This window comes from Acomys russatus, chromosome 16 (assembly GCF_903995435.1).
Source record: "Acomys russatus chromosome 16, mAcoRus1.1, whole genome shotgun sequence".
NCBI lineage: Eukaryota > Metazoa > Chordata > Mammalia > Rodentia > Muridae > Acomys > Acomys russatus.
The window spans coordinates 31,792,402-31,810,702 of NC_067152.1; the positions used below are offsets into that span (position 1 = coordinate 31,792,402).

The 18,301-nt window shown below is 36.0% G+C and overlaps 1 protein-coding gene and 1 non-coding gene across 10 annotated transcripts in view; both read left to right on the top strand.

Annotated features, from left to right (window-relative positions):
• Tanc2 (tetratricopeptide repeat, ankyrin repeat and coiled-coil containing 2) overlaps positions 1-18,301 on the top strand; it is a 282,558-nt gene that overhangs the window by 93,397 nt on the left and 170,860 nt on the right. The gene's annotated exons all lie outside the window — the stretch shown is intronic.
• Positions 16,807-16,950, top strand: LOC127200900 (small nucleolar RNA SNORA79). The gene has a single exon (XR_007832118.1). It is a non-coding gene; the product is annotated as a small nucleolar RNA SNORA79 (small nucleolar RNA).

Consider the following 18,301-nt stretch of genomic DNA (forward strand, 5'->3'; position numbering starts at 1 on the left):
AACAAGAGTTAATACAGCAAAAGCAGCGGAGGCACAAGCTCAGTGGCAAGACCGCTTAAGTTTGTATTCCAAGTGTGATTTAGTCATTCCATCTCTGTATTCTTTCATAAAATGTGGATGCAGTCGTGTTTTGTAGTGATATGTTGCCATGGTTGGTAAATCTTAGGTGCCCAGTGTTAGCTGTCAGTATTGAAACAAGATGATTTTCAGTTTGATGACAATTTTTGAAAACTTTTTAGTATTAGGTGTCAGTTTGGAACTTTAAAACTATGTTTCTGAAGAACAGTGTAGGGAACTATTCAACACTTAGGCATGTTGAGGTGGGGTCATGAGGCAGTGGCCAGTCTAGACTGCATCATCAGTTCCTGGCCAGCTTGGACTACATTGAGAGATCCAGCCAATAAACAAACAAATTTTATGTGATTTGAAGTAGCATTTTTAGTGAGTAAAGGAAAACGTGATAGAAATTTTCGTGTGAATGTCTTCACTAACATAGTTTCACTTACATCTGCATTTTACAGGTAAGTAACAGAGGCACTGCCTACTAAATTGAAAATTTGCCAAAACCAATAGAGCCAGGAAGTAGTCTCTTACCAGTGAGAACGTGGCACCTTAGGGAAGCAGAATGTTTGCCCTGGAGCATCTGCACCTCACTGACTTTCTGTGCTTGTTCCTAACAACAGAAGATGCAGTCAGATGGTTTAAACACTAATGCAAACTAGAAGACCTAAAAGCTGAGTGGGAGCCACTGTTTGGTTAGTTAGTTATGTATTGTTTTGTAATGGGAAAGGTGTGGAACACTGTGGCCCTAATTAGTGCCAGATTCTTATTTATTGCTCTTTCCAAGATGTCTAAATTGTATCACAAAGACCTGGTATTTCTTAATCTATAGATATGAAAGTGCATTAATTAACTCTTATTAGTTTACCTCATTTACCTGTTCTAGTATGTGTAAACATTGATACAAACGACTTTATTCTTCATTTTACAAATAAACTTGAGTTTGAAAAATATGCTTCTATGCATATGTATTTCTGTGTACATAGCGAAAATGAAAATCTGTCAATAATATGAACCCATGTGTGTTATAAATTGATATATACACAAGTGTAAAGACAGGCGTTGAGTTATGATAGAGACATGTAACCACTACTTAAAAGTGAGAGAATGATGGCATAAATTTAGTTCATGTCCTTTTTAATGTTTGTAATTTTTACCCTGTGAAAAATCGAAAACCTCATAAAGTGGTATAACAGATTTGCTGCATAATCTTGCTCAAATTTATTTAAAAATCTCTGTACTTTGGTTCCTTTGTTTGTAAAAAAAATAAAGAAAGAAAGAAAATAGCATTATATGCTTCAAAGAACAGTAAGAAGTAGATTTGCACCTGTAAACCTGATAAGCTAGTATCTGACCTCATGAATGCCAGCCACAACTGTACACGTTGTCTAAGAGGTGTGAGAATTGAGTTTCTTTCATCTGGGTTAAATGTGTATTCTGAGATTTTAGAAGGTGACCTTCAGGTAACTTTGAAAGTCCTTCCACTTTCTTGATGTTTAATCTTCAGATACTACAATCAAATAAATGAGGCAATGTAGTGTAGATGGTAAGTCGTAATAAGTGACCTGATTATGGTAAGGTTGCATATCTGAAATACTAGCTAGAGACAAGCTATTATTTTTGCGTGGATCAAATGGAAACATTTGCTTATTCTAGAGACATTCTGCAAGAATCACTGCAAAACTCTTTTGGCCTTAGTCTACATTACATGGCATGCATTCATCAACAGTTTTGGGGAACATTAGAATTCAAGATGTACAAGTGTAAATTTTATTAGGATTGATGTGAACTTTAAATATGATTTATTAAACATGCCTCCTATCATATACTAGGTGTTGACTAAATGCTAGTTTTCTCATTTTATATATAAGTATGGAAATGTAGCTTTGTCTCAGGCAGTCTAAGAAAATTATTAAAGGCCTAATTTGAAAATAAAAAAGGCTACATATTTTATTAACCTATACAGTCTGACTTACTAAGTATAATCATAAATACGGGAAATAAGTTTATATTTAGAATTTTAAGAATACCATTGGCATTCTAGGTGCCTAATAGGTTCCTTTTGTGGAGGAGAAGGGCAGTGATTTATGTAACCCAAGCTAACCTAAAACTCATTACATAGCTGAGGCTGGCTTTAAATGCCTGCTCCTCCTGCTTTTTAACTCCCTATTGCTTAGATTATTAAAGGCAAGAACCTTGCTGAGTCCACCATAGTGAATTTTAAAATGTAATAGGCATGCACGGTAGTCTAAGTTCTATCACTAATGACTGTTACATTCTCATTTTTTATACTATTAAATGAAGAAATACATATATGAAGCCTGTCCAAGATCTTTGGAATATGAAGATTCACCTGCTATAAACCCCAAGGTTAATTCCGTGATAGAAACAGCGAACAAGAACTATTTCTGGCCCTGGAGAGATTATTTTCTTAGACCTTCAATACTAAAAGTGGAGATTGTTAGGGAATTATTACTTCCTTCAATATAAATAATTTCAGCTTTCATGAGTCAGCATTATTAAAGCAAACCAGAACCAAGTAGATAAGAGGTGTGATCATTATAGGCAAGTAGCTTGGATGTTCATTAGCTGATGAATGCAAGAGAATGTTACAGTTATAATGTTTGATAATAAAAATAAATTATTTTCCATGCTGCAACATGGATCAATGTTGTAAATTCATTCTAAATAAAAACAAGCCATCCACAAAAGGTCATATAATTATTTGTGAAATTGTAGTCTATGAAGTATCATGAATAGAGATTGAACAAGGACAAAAGGGACAAGTATGTGGAGTCAGTGCTGAGGGTGTGAGTGTAATTGTGGGTGATGAAAGCGTTGTGAGTGTAGATTGAGGAAATAGCTCCAGAAGCCTGTGAAGAGACCAAGCTATTTTCAGTGGAGGGATAAATTACATGGTATGTGAATTATATCTTTGTTAAAAAAAAAAAAAAAAAAAAAACACTGTCTCTGGCAAACATGGTTAACAATAAAAAAGAAAAGTTGATGATTTTATATTTAAGGTAGATTTCATGCCTCAAAATTAGTAACCCAGTGGATGATGAGTATAAGGAATTTGAACAGTGCAGTTAATCATTCAGTTAAGTGTAGAACTGTGATGGGAAATATTGTTATACTGAACTGTATCTAAGTATTGATCATATAGCTAGTTGTAGCAAAATTTGTATAGTGTGCATTATTTTTCAGTGAAACTGGAAAAAATGAAATCTAACAATAAAAAACAAGGAATAATTATTTTCTGCTTGCAAATTTAAAAGTGTTTTTAAATAAGTTTTGTTTGTTTTATTTTGTTTTTGGTTTTAGAGACAGGGTTTCTCTATATAGCCTTGGCTGTCCTAGACTGGCTTTGTAAACCAGGCTGGCCTTGAACTCACAGAGATCCACCTGCCTCTGCCTCCCTGAGTTCTGGGACTACAGGTGTGTGCCACCACACCTGGCTTAAAATAAATGTTGAGTTAAAGTAGAAATCAAAATTTAAAAAACATATAGGAGTTCAGTGTATGGTGTATTAAAAGCTAGAAAATATTCCCATTGGGGCACTGCTAAAAGTCATTACTTTGAATGTTTTATTGGCAAATAAGAAAGTCATTAAAGTAAATTAGGCAAGCACTTAACATAAAAGGAGATAATATAAATAAGAGTAAATAGAAAAAGCTGTCAACAAAGTAGGAATGAACAAAATTAATTAAAAAACATTACTTGACTAGTAATGACATTTTTTTTTCTTGGAAAAGACTGAAATAGTTGAATCTTTAAGAGGAGTGGTAATTCATTGTAAAAAATGGAAGCAGGAAAGCTTACATAAATAGCATATGTAACATTAAGATGGCAAGAAATGAATTAGCCAATAATATTAATTATAATTTTGAGAATATAGTGTACAAGTTAGAGCATAACATCAAAAAATGGAAGAAAACAAAATTGACCTAAGAAAACTTAGTACAAGCTTAATAATCACACAATCAAATGCGCCCACAGCCAGCAGGCCCAAAGGATTAGATAGGTAGCTTTTAACTAAACCCGTAAGTACTAATGATAGAGGTAGTTGTGGCTATTTAGATAATGTTTATTGAGCTATTGCTGTCTCCCAGGCAGCACTCAGTACTTTACACATGTGAGGACGTTCAGTCTTCATAGCAGTCCACGTGGTAGCCACAGCTTCTGCTGAACTCTCTCTTCTGTGGCAGAGTCTGTTTTTTTCTTGAACGGTTGTCATCGCTGCTCTGATTTACATGGATAAAATACGTTTCTTTGTTACTGCAATCCATCAGTCCTAGTCCTACCTTTTAGAACAATATAATGTGGCAACTCTTTATAGACTCCGCAAAATAGTCCTCATGATTTTCTGTAGCCTTAGAAGTTGCCTTTAAAGCCTGCTTATGACTAGAGGATTCTGAAGCTATGTTGCTTATCCCATCTCAGTTCATCAGTGTGGACATGAACCCAGGCATGCTGATGCCGGCCTGTAATCGCAGCACTTGGGAGGACTGAGGTAGGAGGATTGTGAGTTCAATCCTGGCTTTGGCTGCATTGAAAGATGCTGTCAAAAATATTTTTTAATTAAAAAAAAAAAGCACAAGATGGAGATCACTTTGGCATACTTTAAAATTACATTTTCTTCTAACCCCATATCAACTCCTTGTGAGTATTTTTCCTTTACAACGACTTTATGTCCATGTTTCAGCATCCTTTGGACCTACAGCTCCGGATTTCTTGTATAGTTTTATGATATATTTTAAACTCCTTATAACTTGCAGTTCAGTGACTTGTTAATGATGTTTATTCTATACTTTCTAACTTAAGCATTATCTTCCTTAATGGAGAACATTAAGGCAAAATAAAGGTCGGCTTAATTTGTTTGTGCTGCCATAGTAAAACAAGACTGAGTAATATATGAAGAACATAAATTTATTTTCTCACAGCTGAAAGTTCAAGATCAGGCTGCTAGCTGGTTAATTGTCTGGAGGCAGGTTCTAAGATTAGGGCTCTACTTGCTGTATTTTCTGGAAGGAACGGGATCCTCATGTCCTCCCATGGTAATGATGAGTGGGAAGGAGAACAGGATGCTGCAGGAAAATTCTTTAATAAGAATCTAATTCCACTCACTTAAAGACCCTACTGTCTCTTAATTCTATCATGTTGGCCTAAGCTTTGATATCTGAATTTTGGAAGAAGCATCTTAAACTATAGCAATTGTCAGAGAAAGAGCCTCTAAGGATTAAGTACCATCGCAATGGGAACATGCGTGCTGTTGTAAACTGAGTGTAGACACAGTTTAGGAAAACAGAAGCCTTAAATACAAATGGGAGGAAAATGCCATTGCAACTTGTAAACAGTAATCCACGACCACAAGGATCAGTAAAAGGAATGGTACCACGGTGAATAGTTAGTGTTAAGTAGCTGTCCTTAGAGAAGCATGTGTGTGTGTTTGGGGCATGGGGTGTAGTTGTAATGGCCTTTGTGCAAGGCTGTGGTTTGGACAGTCTTTTGTATACTGTCTTTTGTATCATGTAACCATGAAAAATAATTATTTTGTTGTTAAAGTTGACATAAGGATCTCAACTTTTATTTTGTCAACTTTATGCAAGAGTTGAGTGATTTTCTGTCTGTTGCTTGAAGCAGAATGTTGTTTGTCATGGAAAAATTTTGGAGTGATAAATTCTTAGGTTGACTATCTGACTGGCTCTGCTACTTAGTTATATGAACCAGGCCAAATCATTTATTTACTCTGAATATGTTTTGTTCTTTGTACTTATATTTTTGTCTTACTAGGTATTTTATGGATTAAGTAAGATAGCATGTATATCAGGAAGTTAATAGACAGTTTAAGTCATAAAAGATGAGTTGTGAATACAAGTTTATAAACAAAAATTAGTACGTCATTATCTTTCTTAAGCAGTAGATCAGTCTTTCCCTTACTCATGTCCTCCCTGCCCCCCCCCCCACCCCAAGACCCCATCTACAATCTTTTCTTTGCTATCTTAAAAACAGTTCTTCTTATGCCAGGTGTGCATGGCTGCAATCCCAGCACTGGGAAAGCAGAGGCAGGCGGATCTCTGTGAGTTTGAGTCCAGCCTGGTTTACAAAGTGAGTCCTGGACAGCCAAAGCTATACAGAGAAACCCTGTTTGAAAAAACAAAACAAAACCCAGTTTTTCTTAGATGGGGCTTTATTCTTGCTCAACAGTATAATTAGAGGGTTTTTGTGCTCTGTCTTTGGTTCTATCTTTTAAAAAAATATCTTTGTATACTTCCTTTTTTGGACACAAGACTTCTTTCTTCAGAGTTGGGTGTTATATACCTCAATGGTAGATGAGTATGTATGTGCCCTGGGCTCAATCCCTAGCATTCTTTTCCTCTCCCTAAATTAAAAAATTGGGAGGATGACCATACTTACTTCGTTTGATGCTTCTATATGCCTAATAACATATAAATTTCTTTTTATTTTTATCTATACTATCCATCTTCCTCCTAAAACCACCAACCATTGTCTCTTAGCTTCTTTTCTCTACATTTTAAAAGAAGTGTGCTTACCTAAAATTAAAAAGCTGATTTTTCCAGTATTTCTTTCAGAGTTGTGACAAATAAATGATCAAGCTAGGGATACCTAGTACTTGATACCGGGCAAGCTAATAAAATCACAGTTATGAACTCCAAAAAGAAACTCTGAATATTAGATTTGTGTCAACAGTAGATAATTGTTGAGAGTAACACGACATGAGTGTAATTTGTTAATCTTAGGAATCAAACAGGGTTTGGGCGTGTAATTCCAGTACTCAAAGAGGTGGGAACATCCTGAGTTTGATACCAGTATCCAATGGTATCCAGTATCCAAAAGTTCATTAGGTAGTTGATATCTCAGAAATTAGGGCAGACAAAACTCCAGTGGGTAAGTAGACAGTAAAAGAAGAATTTCTAATAGTGAGAATATATCACAAACTAATATTTGTTTGCTATTGATCTTTGTGAGTTATCTATAATGAGGTGGAGTTACAGCTTAGAACTCCAGATTCCAAGGAACTGTATAGAGTCAAGAAACTAGTTGGGTAAAAATATGGGTCAGAATTTCAATTCCATACACGTTTGGGCTAGCAGAGATGGCTTAACCACTAAGGGTAGTTGCTGTGAACCCCACAACCTGAATTTGAGTTCTGAGACCCACGTGGAAGAAGGTGCTGTGACCTGCACAGCTTGGATGTGGAAACCTGACTGGTGTGGCAAATGAATGAGAAAAGGACAGGCACATAGAAGCACAGAAAACCTGGGGTTTGTTCACACTCTGAGGAAGAGTGGGGCAGCCCAGTGGTGAAGAAGGAGTTAAGTTAGCCAGTCTCTGTAGGAGGCGCCCATACACTGCATTCACTCAGGGCTGACTTCATCTGTTCTTTACACATTCACTCAAGCTTTCCTGGGTTCTCCACAGGGAAAGAACCATTTTCCACAAATTATTCCCTGACTCCCACATGCATACCATAACCACACTCCCAAAACCCATCACCTACCTTACCTACTAAATAAATGCAATAAAATGTGATATTTTTTTTTTAATTTGCAGAATTTTTATAATTAAGGGTTGTTATTTTACCCCAATTTTAAAGAATTTTATACACATTTATTTGCAGGCTCACTGTCTAGGTAGATTGGCTTCTTTTGAGCTTCTGTTGTCTTATATGTAAAGTGAAGATGACAGTACCTTAGGCTAAAAGAAATACAGAAATATTTTTACAGAGTGTCTCTCTGTGCCAGTTGCTTACTGTAATTTGCGGGTGACCTATTTGTAAAATAGCATTATATTTATCTACTTGAGGGGCTATACATTGAGTGCCACAACTCTGGATATAACTTAGTATTTAAATATCCTTTCTTGCCATGTTATAAAGACAACTTTATTTGTTTGAGGGAAGTTTTTAAACTTTGATAAATTCATTTTTACTTAAAATTCTGATTCATTTAAGTTAATAAGTAGATTTGAGAGCTAAACTTTTTCGAAATGTAAATATGTAGGGAGAAGTTGTCTGGTCACTCAGTCACAGAATCTCTTGTATCTGTTTTCAGCAGAGTGATGGTTCTAAGAGACCATTGTGCAACATGACCAACACCAGGAAGATCATAGAAAAAATGGAATTCCCTCATTTCTCTGTGATCTTCCCCATAGCATTTACTACAAGTTTATGTGATGGTTCCTAGAAATCTGCCTTTATGCTTCATTGACATTGTTTTGTTTTGTTTTGTTTTGTTTTTCCTATTTGCTTCATGTTTACCTGTTGTGGAATGTGAGCTTCAACATGCCAAATGTGGCATGTAAGAACCAAGTGATGTCAGCCGTTAAGAATACTTTTCATTCACACAGTATCATAAAAGGCAAATAAATATCCATAATTTAGAAGAAATCCTTAGCAGTTTTTAAACAAGCAGTAAGTTACAGTGTGGGATGATGTAAGGCTTGGCAACAATTATATACTCGGTTTATAATAGAAAATTTATAGTATGAAGCCAGGTTGACAGACTCAGCATCTAAGAGCAATAAATACATCTCATGAAAATGTGTCTTTCAGATAAGAAGTTTAGACACCAGAGGGCAGAGTGTTTCAAGCGACTTTTCACTCAGCTGCTCTTTATTGTGAATATACCATTCCTGTTCCAAATGTCAGCCATTCTTTCATGTTGTTGGATGAATTTTAAAAATCACAAAATGTTGCCATTAGCGAATTTTCTATAAAAGCTTGGTTGATGGTTGTGTTTAAACTATGTAGTGAATAGTGCTTTGAGTTATAATGGAGTTAGTTTGACAACCGTGTTTTCCTTGTTTTTGGATTCTGAAAGTAATTATTTTTAAAATATGCACAATCTTCAATAAGGAATCTTCAGAAATTGTTGTTTGGTTTTTTCCAGGCACAGTTTCTCTGTGTAATAGTCCTGGCTGTCCTTGACACGCTTTGTAGACCAGGCAGGCCTGGAACTCACAGAGATCCTCCTGCCTCTGCCTTGGAATGCTGAGATTAAAGGTGTGTGCCACTACACCTGGCTCAAAACCTTTCTTAGGTCCTTTTCTCATAAGTCTTATTGGAAACTATCTTACAGTCTGCTGGAGAGGAAGTAATTCTAATTCTTGAGAGTTAAGAAAAAAAAAAAACTACACAGAAAGTTTTTTCAGGCTAAATAGTGAGGCCGTCAGCAGCATGGAATGGAACAGTAACCATAACACATTAAAATGATACAGAAATTTCTTTGTGAATGAAGACAATAGCATCTTTAGTGAATTCACTGTCTCTGAACCTTCCTGTACATAAAAGAACCCAATAGCATTTCTTCTTTAGAGTGGTATCATTGCTGTTTTATGAGTCAATCTGTCGATGATGCTGCAGTTTTTGGTGTGTCTGATGCATACCATCCAAATGAAGGATATTTAATCTGAATATATCTGAGTATTTAAAAACAACTTTTCTGCCATCTTAGATTCTAGGTAATTCTTATATTGTAGGTATTTGTCAGTGTCTAATTTTAAAATCCTACCCATATATTATGAAGCTACTGCATATTTCTGTATTAGCTTGCCAAAGTATTAACTATATTGTTCCCTTAAATTGCATCATTATAGGGGTTTTTTGGTGCTGTTTACATAGTTGCTATATTTTACAATATGTATTTACACAGCTCAGAGTGAGAAATTCAAGAGTAAAACCTAAAGGGGAATCAGAGGAGTTTGTAGCTTTAAGGCACGAGATGCTTACAGCTTTTTAATATAAATTGCTCTCAGAATCCATGTCACAGCTCCTTCTATGGTGCTGCTTTCCCCCCCTTTCTCTCGGTTGCTATGACAACAGCAGCACTGCGCCATTCATCAGCTCTGGACCTAGGCTGCACTGTTAGCCTTCCGTGTTACTCCTGAATGTTAAGAGCATCTGTGAATCATTCACTCTGGATAACACTGCGCCATTAGAAATCTCAGAACCAGTTCTTCAGCAATTTTCTTTAGCAGAAGAGTAAAAACTAAACTGCGCCACAGAGAAAACCAGTATAAAAATATTTCTTTCAAATGGGATCCTACAATCTATATTTGCTGCAGTATTCTGAAAAAATAACTTCATGTCAAGCAATCTAATGAAAAGAGCTCATCTGTATACTATTTCTTGAAATCGTTAGATGTTCAAAACAAGTACAACAGCGCTTGCTTGTGTGGATACAAAAAGAAGCAGGTGATGTTGTCAGGGGCTCTAAGGCCCCTTGGGAGCATCTCTTGTGCATTGGGACCATAATCAACATCTGCCAGAAGTGTCACCTGTAAGGCATAGTAAGTTCTGAGCAGTAAGAAAGCTGGCTGGAGATTTAAGTGTGGATTAATACTAATGTGTCAGCACCAACGACATGGCCAGTGAATACGCCTGGAGATGGGAAGCAAACTGCAGAGTGTTGGCAGATGAAGGAGGAAGAGTAAAGGCTGTGAGTATGGCGAGCAGAATATTTATATATTCAGTGGTTTCTGAGCAATACAGCTTACTTTAAAGATTTGTAGGAAAAGAAATGCAGCCTAAGGTACACAGACACTTAGCAGAGAATCCATGAAGAAATTATCATTAGGTACATTTGTTTCATTATTTTGTTCTTTTATTTTATGTATTATTTTGTGAACCTTTAAAAGTCTCTTATTTTAAAATAACATTTATTATAATGAAATCAATTTTAAACTACTCGTTTTTTATGTAAATGTGAAGGTCAGGTTTCTTTTTTTGCAACATGATTCCAGAATAGATCTCTACTTTCCATTGCAGTAGCCTTTTTAGTAAATTCCCTTTTGAAAAAATACAGAATTCTAGACTTGGTAAGCAAGCTTCCTTAGTGCTCCTCACCTGTTCTATTCATTACCTGGAATGATTAGAATTTTTGCGGATGGGGGATTTTTTTTAATGGCCTATTTGCTAGTTATATTGATTTGGGTTTATTTTATCAGTTGAATTTAAACTGAGTTATATTTCTACTCCCTTTTTACTTGCATTTTCAAATCATTTGGTATTTACTAATTTCAGATAAATTGGATTTACAGTTGGATTCTCTTAGACTGCTTATTTTCTGCTTTTTAATTTTCTCTTTTTAGCTGTTTGGCTAACCATGGTAACTTAGAACTGGCGTAAAACTAGGAACTGGATTTTTAAAAATTAGAATACTTAGGCTGACCATCAGCCACCTCAAAGCAGAAAAGCACTTGATCCGAGGCTATTCTTTCTGTTATTTGCTTCTTGAGTTGTTCTATTTAAAGCATGTTATTCAGAAAATATACATTAGTCATGACATTGATTTACATAGATGAAAACATATTTTGTACTTTTGAATTCTGCTCTTTCTGTATTTGTTTCCCATAAATCTGTATATGGTTTTGTTCAGTGTTTTAAGAAACTGTTAAGTGTGAAAAACTACTATATTAAAAGGTAGTAAAAAGTGTTATTCACATTCATAGCCATTAATGAAATAAGTTTGCTTCTCTCATCTATGATTAACATATTAAGTGGATTATTTTTATTTTAAGCATTGTTTTACAAGTTAAAATACATTTAGAGTTTTACATATACTGAACTATTATGTATGTTATAAGCTGCTGCTCTTTTGTAGTTAGTCTATACTCACAGGTGTGTATGCATATATATGTGATTTTATATTGAATTGTTTCTGAAACTGTAATGATTATTAATAGTAATGTTAGGGCTTTTTATTATTTAATTATTTTCAAGTAATATTCCTTGGCGTGCCCTTTGATCTGCATGTTTGTTGCTTTACACAATGTGGTATATAAGTTACTTGTTTCCTTATATATGTTGGCTAATTTAAACTTTACCTGTAATTTTTCATATTTTAGAAGATGTTACAGTGGGTCTTCTTATAATAATTCTTATTCTTTTGAGTTGGTACATGTCTATATCATACATTAGGTTTTCCTAAAGTGAATAACATTCAAGCTACAGATTTAAGTGACAGTGATCTATGAAAATGTTAAGCATCCGTTTCTGATGCTTACTGAAATATTTTAAAAGGATTTTATATATTATTCATGTGATATATAAATAGTCTTAGTCAGTAGTAGATATTACTTATAATTAGGGTAAAATATAATAAATAAATAATATGTAAATATCATAGGAAAAAGGCTTAAGTTTGTTCCTTAGGTTTAATTGACTAAAACTTTCATAACTAACATGCTAATAGCATTTCTGAATATCCAAGAATGCGATAATATCAGTAACAAACTTTAAGAAATATTAAAACTAAAAATTAAGTTGATGATTAAAACAAAAGAGTAAATCTAGTTACCCTGTTTATTTTTTTCTCATGGGAAGAATTCATAACATTTCACTAATAAATATGTGTTTTTTACTCTCCCCAAAATTACATTACTATATTTTTACATATAAAATAGCAAGTTTGAGCTTGGGTTTGAAGCTAGTCTGGGCTGCGTTAGACTCAGTGCCAAAATAAAACAAAGAGTAATGAACCAGTTGGAGTGAGGCATGCCTGTAATCCCAGCACTTAGGAATTAGGTAGAAAGACCATGAGTTCAAGACTACATAGGGAGATCTTGCCTCAAAAAGCAAAGAAAATAAAAAGAAAGTTAAAAAGAAACAGGATAGTTTCTGTAATGCACCAAGTATTCTTGGCACAGAAAATCGCTCTCTTAGTGGTTCCTCCCTTCTCGCCTCTCCCTGTGCCCTGCACTGCTGCTGCTTGGGCTTCCCCTAGGATTTCTGTTAGGACACAGAAATTTGAATATTTACCAAATATTATGTCTAATTTTAAAGCAAACCCAGTGTTTAAGATGTGGCTCAGTACAGTGTTGGCTTAAGATGCAGCCAGCCCTGCATCAAGTCCCCAACACCACACCAAAACTTCAGACGGTAGCACACAGCTGAGATCTCACCACTCAGAATGTGGAGGTGGGCAGATCAGGAGCTCAAGGTCATCCTCAGCTGACAGAGCAGGTTAAGGCCAGCCTGGGTTGCTTTAGATGTTGTTTCAAAAAACAAAACAACAGTGGAAAAAAATACACAAAAAGAAACCTGCATATTCCTAGAAAATCTCACATTTTTCTCTCCTACAATAGTCTGCACTTTATTTTATCATCAAAGTATCTCCCCTAAATATTTAAGTAAACACCACTCTATAGGAGCTTCACATTTACATACCAAACATATTTCTGCTGTACCTTTATGTTTTAAACATGCTACTTAGATCACGTCCATTTTTAAAATGGAGATTATGAGAAGCATGTGCATCTTTATGGAGACGAGGTTAGGAATCAAGAAGTAAGATGTAAAGACGGAGGAGGAGGAGGAAGAGAAGGATGAAGAGGAGGAAGGAGGAGGAGGAGAAGAAGAAGAAGAAGAATTTGGTTCAAACTGGAAGGTCCACACCATTCAAAAGAGAGAAAAGCGACAGCTCAGAATTGAGCCACCTGCAGGGAATGAGAAAGGAGCCTGTGTGCACTAGAGGAATGACGGGACGCTGCTGCGAGTCTGTCTCTAACTGCACACTCTGCAGTGAAGGCACCGTTTAACTGTGTCATCGCTCGGAAACCTAGGAAGACAGCCTTTTCCCCCCTGTGTGACGCCTATAAGATCATGCAGAACACGTGCCTGAAGAAGCCTCTGCTGGCTTGTGAACGTTACGAAGAGCAGATATTGATGTGGCATGCTCATTGCATGCCAGTCTTGTTGGCACTCTACAGATAATGGAAAAATTACAACTTACATGAATGCCTCAAGATAAATTTTACTTTAAAATCTTGACAATTAATGAATTTTTTTCTTTAGTATTTTGAGACAGGGTCTCTCTCCATAGTCCTGGCTGTCCTGGAATTCACTATGTAGACCAGGATGGCCTCAAACCCACAAAGGCAGGTAGATCCACCTCACTCTGCCTTTATAGAGTTCTGGAATTAAATCTACCCTGTGCACCACCACACCTGGCAGATTGGTGATTTTTAAGTTGGAGATAAGTTTTATGTTGTTTGGATGAGTAAATAAAATAATAAAGTAACCAGAAAAATCTTGGATAGTAAGCACATCAGTTTATCTGGAGTAAACCCTTTATGAAAGAATTCTGTAGATAACTGACATCAAATTGAAACAGCCTCTGGGGGCAGTGTTAAACTAAGATGATAGCAGGGAGTGTACAAGAGAAAAAGGTTTTAAAGAAACAAGCACATTGGTGGCTGTGTATACTAGTAATGGCAAACCTGAGGGGTGCCTGTGAGAGCCTCAGCGGTAGGAGTAGAGATTAGGACAAATGATTTCAAAAGAGGATGTATACTGAACCAGGGCAAATAGCTAGATAGAGTGTTTAGTGTGGATTTTAAGCACTTTAAAAATAACTTTTTAGCCTCTAAAATTTGAAGTTATCCCCATGGACAGTGTTTTAGTTATTTGTCTTGTACTGTGACAGAATATATGACAAAAGCTATTCAGGAAGGAAGGGTTTATTTGAGTTCACAGTGTAAGGCCCCTCATAGCAGCAGGAACGCAGGGTGGCTAACCATGTTGCAATCAGTAAGCATAACGAATGCTGGCGTGTGTGTGTGTGTGTGTGTGTGTGTGTGTGTGTGTGTGTGTGTGTGTGTGTACACGTACACGCACGCGCAGGCATGCATGCATGCATGCAAATGTACATATTAGGCACAATTAACCAGAATTCCAACTTAGGTCTTTATTTCTGGGACTAGATTTTAGGGTGTCAAGAAGCAAACTAAGAAACATCTACCAAAGGGTAAAGCATTTGTTAAAAGGCAGACGAGATAGCTGAGGATCAATATGAAAGATGCTGGAGAACCAGGATGCTATAGTCTTTATAAAAGTTGGGAGTTTGGAGAAATTTATAGATTCTTGGATCACTTGTTTCAGCAAATTTGCATAGGGATCAGTAGTTTAGACTCATTAAGGAGCAGGAATCTATTGTAAAGTGATTCTGCTGTTACTTTTCTGAGCTGTCGTCTAACCCTTTAGCAGTAGTGGTGGTGTGCTTTACAGATAATCACATTCTGTTCACTTAACAGAAAAAGAGGGCCTACAATGTGGGTAAGGAAGCATCCAAGTAATTCATAACCCGCCATGCTCTTCAGAGTTCTGATTGTTTGGTGGTGTTTGTATCATGTGTTTGCGTATAGGACTCATCAACTTTGGAGGTAGAGACGCTTGTCTTTCCTCATTTAACATTCTCATGCCCACAGACCTTAAGACAGACAAAGGGATAACTAACGCCCACACCTGTTTTCCTTTGACTCCTGCAATATGATAAGGTAGTTTAGATTCTGCCACTTGTTTGCTGTGCGCCCGTGGGCAAATTATAGACAACATCTCTGTGCTTTTGTTTCCTCGTTCATTAAATGGGAGACATAATAGCCATAGAGTTTGTCAGGACAAATAAGTTGCTGGCAGCATGCTGTAAGACTTACTAACAGAAGACGATCAGAAAATCATAGCAGGTGTAAGGTGCACTGATCTTTCTGTACCTTTCTTTATTTTTCTCTCCTCTCTACTATTCTTTTGGTAAGAAGGGAAGCCATTTTCATTTTTACTTCTTACATTTTTAAAGTGAACAGAAATTAGTAAAAACTGATTTTCATTTCTTTGTGTGATTTAAAAGAAGCCTGTACCAGAACAAATTAAAAAGGTAAGAACAAATACATTGCTTCACTACTACATTATAATGAGAAGTATAAAATTGAAATTACACATTCAGTACAGGATGGGCTTTTTCCAAATTTTAGCATTTACTAGAAATGTAAGGTTTTTGTTTGTTTTGTTTTAGATATTTTTAGTTTATGTATATGAGTATTTTCCTCTGTGTGTGTGTGCCTGTGTGCGTGCCTGGTAACTACAGAGGCCAGAACAACTGCATTTCTTCTAACCCGTGTAACAGCCAATTCTGAGCTGCCATGTGGGTGTTGGGAACCAAACCTGGGTCCCCTTTATTCTGATCTATCTCTCCAGCCCTCTAGAAATCTAAGTTTTAAATCACTTAGCATTATAGGCTAGCTTAAGGCTATATGATATTGTGTGTGTGCTATGGATTGAGACTGCCTGGGTTTGCATATTGACTGATACTGATTAGTTCTCTTTGGGGCTATAGCTTAACTTCCCTTGCCTGTTTCTTTCCTTATCTTCAAGAAAAAAGTAATACCAAAACCCTCTTCATTAGGCCATTATAAGAATTAAGTAAATAATTTTTAAACTGTTTGAATCATAAAAAATATGTGTAATCTATGTTTCGTTTCCCTATAATCCAGAAACAGTATTATTCTATCTTCTATCTTCAGTTTGTAGTTGCATGCCTGGCATGCTGTAGACATCACAGAAGATCTTTCATGAGCACTGTTGAATAGATCAATAAAACGTACTGAGATTGCTTGAGGCTTCGGTAATAGTCTCTGTTTCAGTTCCTTCATCTGGGCACGCCAAAGCAGATAATCTTACTGTAATGAGAAGAGCGTTTCCTCACTAAAGTTTTATTGAAGTTAGAGCTTTAGGCTGTCTGACTCACCACTCTGTTATTGGCTGGTCAGACTTAGGGTGGTAAATTCTTTTAAGCTGAGGCTAGATGAAGGTATACCATATGAGTCACCCTCCGCTTTCCAGTTCTTGGGACTCACTGACCACATTATAGTGCCTAGAAAAGAGAGAATTAGTTTGTTTTATGTCAAGCTTGACCTGCTCTCAAAATGTGTCATTGAAAGTTGCTCTGGTTTTGATGACTGTTCTTCCTGCTGCCTTTAGGTATGGCACTAGGATTTTAGGTCATCATAAATTAAAATTGATTTTTTTTTCACTCAGAGAATATTAAGATACTGGATTTTCTATATATTCTCTGAAATTTGCGGGATCAAACAATTTTTTAAGAAAAGAAAAGAAAAGAAAGTTGCTCTGGGTTGTAAGATACAGGTCACCTGAATTGAGGTGGAGGTGCAAGACCTCATGACTTCCTCATGATTACATACCCAAAAGGACAGATTTAATTTGCCAACAAGGAAATTTGCTGTTATTTTTCTTGTCTTCACTGTTATATAGGTATTGTCTGTTTTTTATTGAACCAATGTCTAGTAACTTCAACTTTCCTTTAACTTTGGAGAGAAACTGCTACTTTAATGCACAGTTTTTAAAGATATTGTAATGCTTAGTCTACTTACCTTAGATTACAATGTTCATCTGTATGTACAATGTGACATTGAACTATGAGTTACCGCTTGTACATCTAGCTTTTAAGTTGTTGATTTTAAATAATTAAATAATTTTTCCTTGGCTATATATTGGATTCTGAAAAACATTGTTATAGCTCATCTATATGTAGTGGTTTTGTTTCATGTTTCTATTTTTGTTTTTGATACTTCTCAAATAGTATATTGTTGATAAAATAGCAGTAGGATGTCACAGAAATCGAATACTTTAGAGAGAGAAATGTGGGGAAGTGTAAATGACTTCCTGTTGTGGTAACCAATTCATGCTCTAAAATTTCCTCACTGTTTGGGTCCTTACTCCTTTCACATGCTGGCACTGGCTCTGGTTTTCCCTGTTTGTTGTTTTTTATTTGTTTCTTTGATTGTTTGTTTATTTTAGCCAAGGACTGACCTCAGGGCCTTGTGCACACTGTGCATGTGCTTTAAAAGCTTCCCAACCTCAGCAGAATTTCGTACCTTCTATTCTTTTCTAAATCTAAATTTCGACAATGGATGCATTAGTTATTTTTCTCATTGCTGTGACAAAATATCTAATAAAACCAGGGTAAGGAAGGAAGAACTTATTTGTACTTAGGATCTGAGGATACAGTTCATGGCAACAGGAGTGTGAGGCAGCTGGGTATGTTATAAAGGTAATTAGGAAGCGAGAAGAAATCAATGTTTATGCTTAATTTACTTCTCTTTTTTTTCTTCTTCTTTTTATTCTATCTGGGACCCCAGTTCATGAGATGCTGCTACCCATAGTCAGGAGGGGTCTTTCTTTGTTAGTTCAGTATCTCTAGAAATGCCCTTAGACACATACCCAGAAGTGTGTCTCCTAGGTGATTCCAAATCTGACCAGTTTGATTGTAAAAATTAAATTTTTACACCATCACACCTAGGAACGTCTGAAGAGCTTCAATTATGGTTCTGAGTCTAGCTTTACATTGCATATTACCTTGCCCTAGACACTGTGGCTTAGAGCTTCCAGTTTTAGAAGCTTTCTTTACTGACTTTTATCTAATTGCTT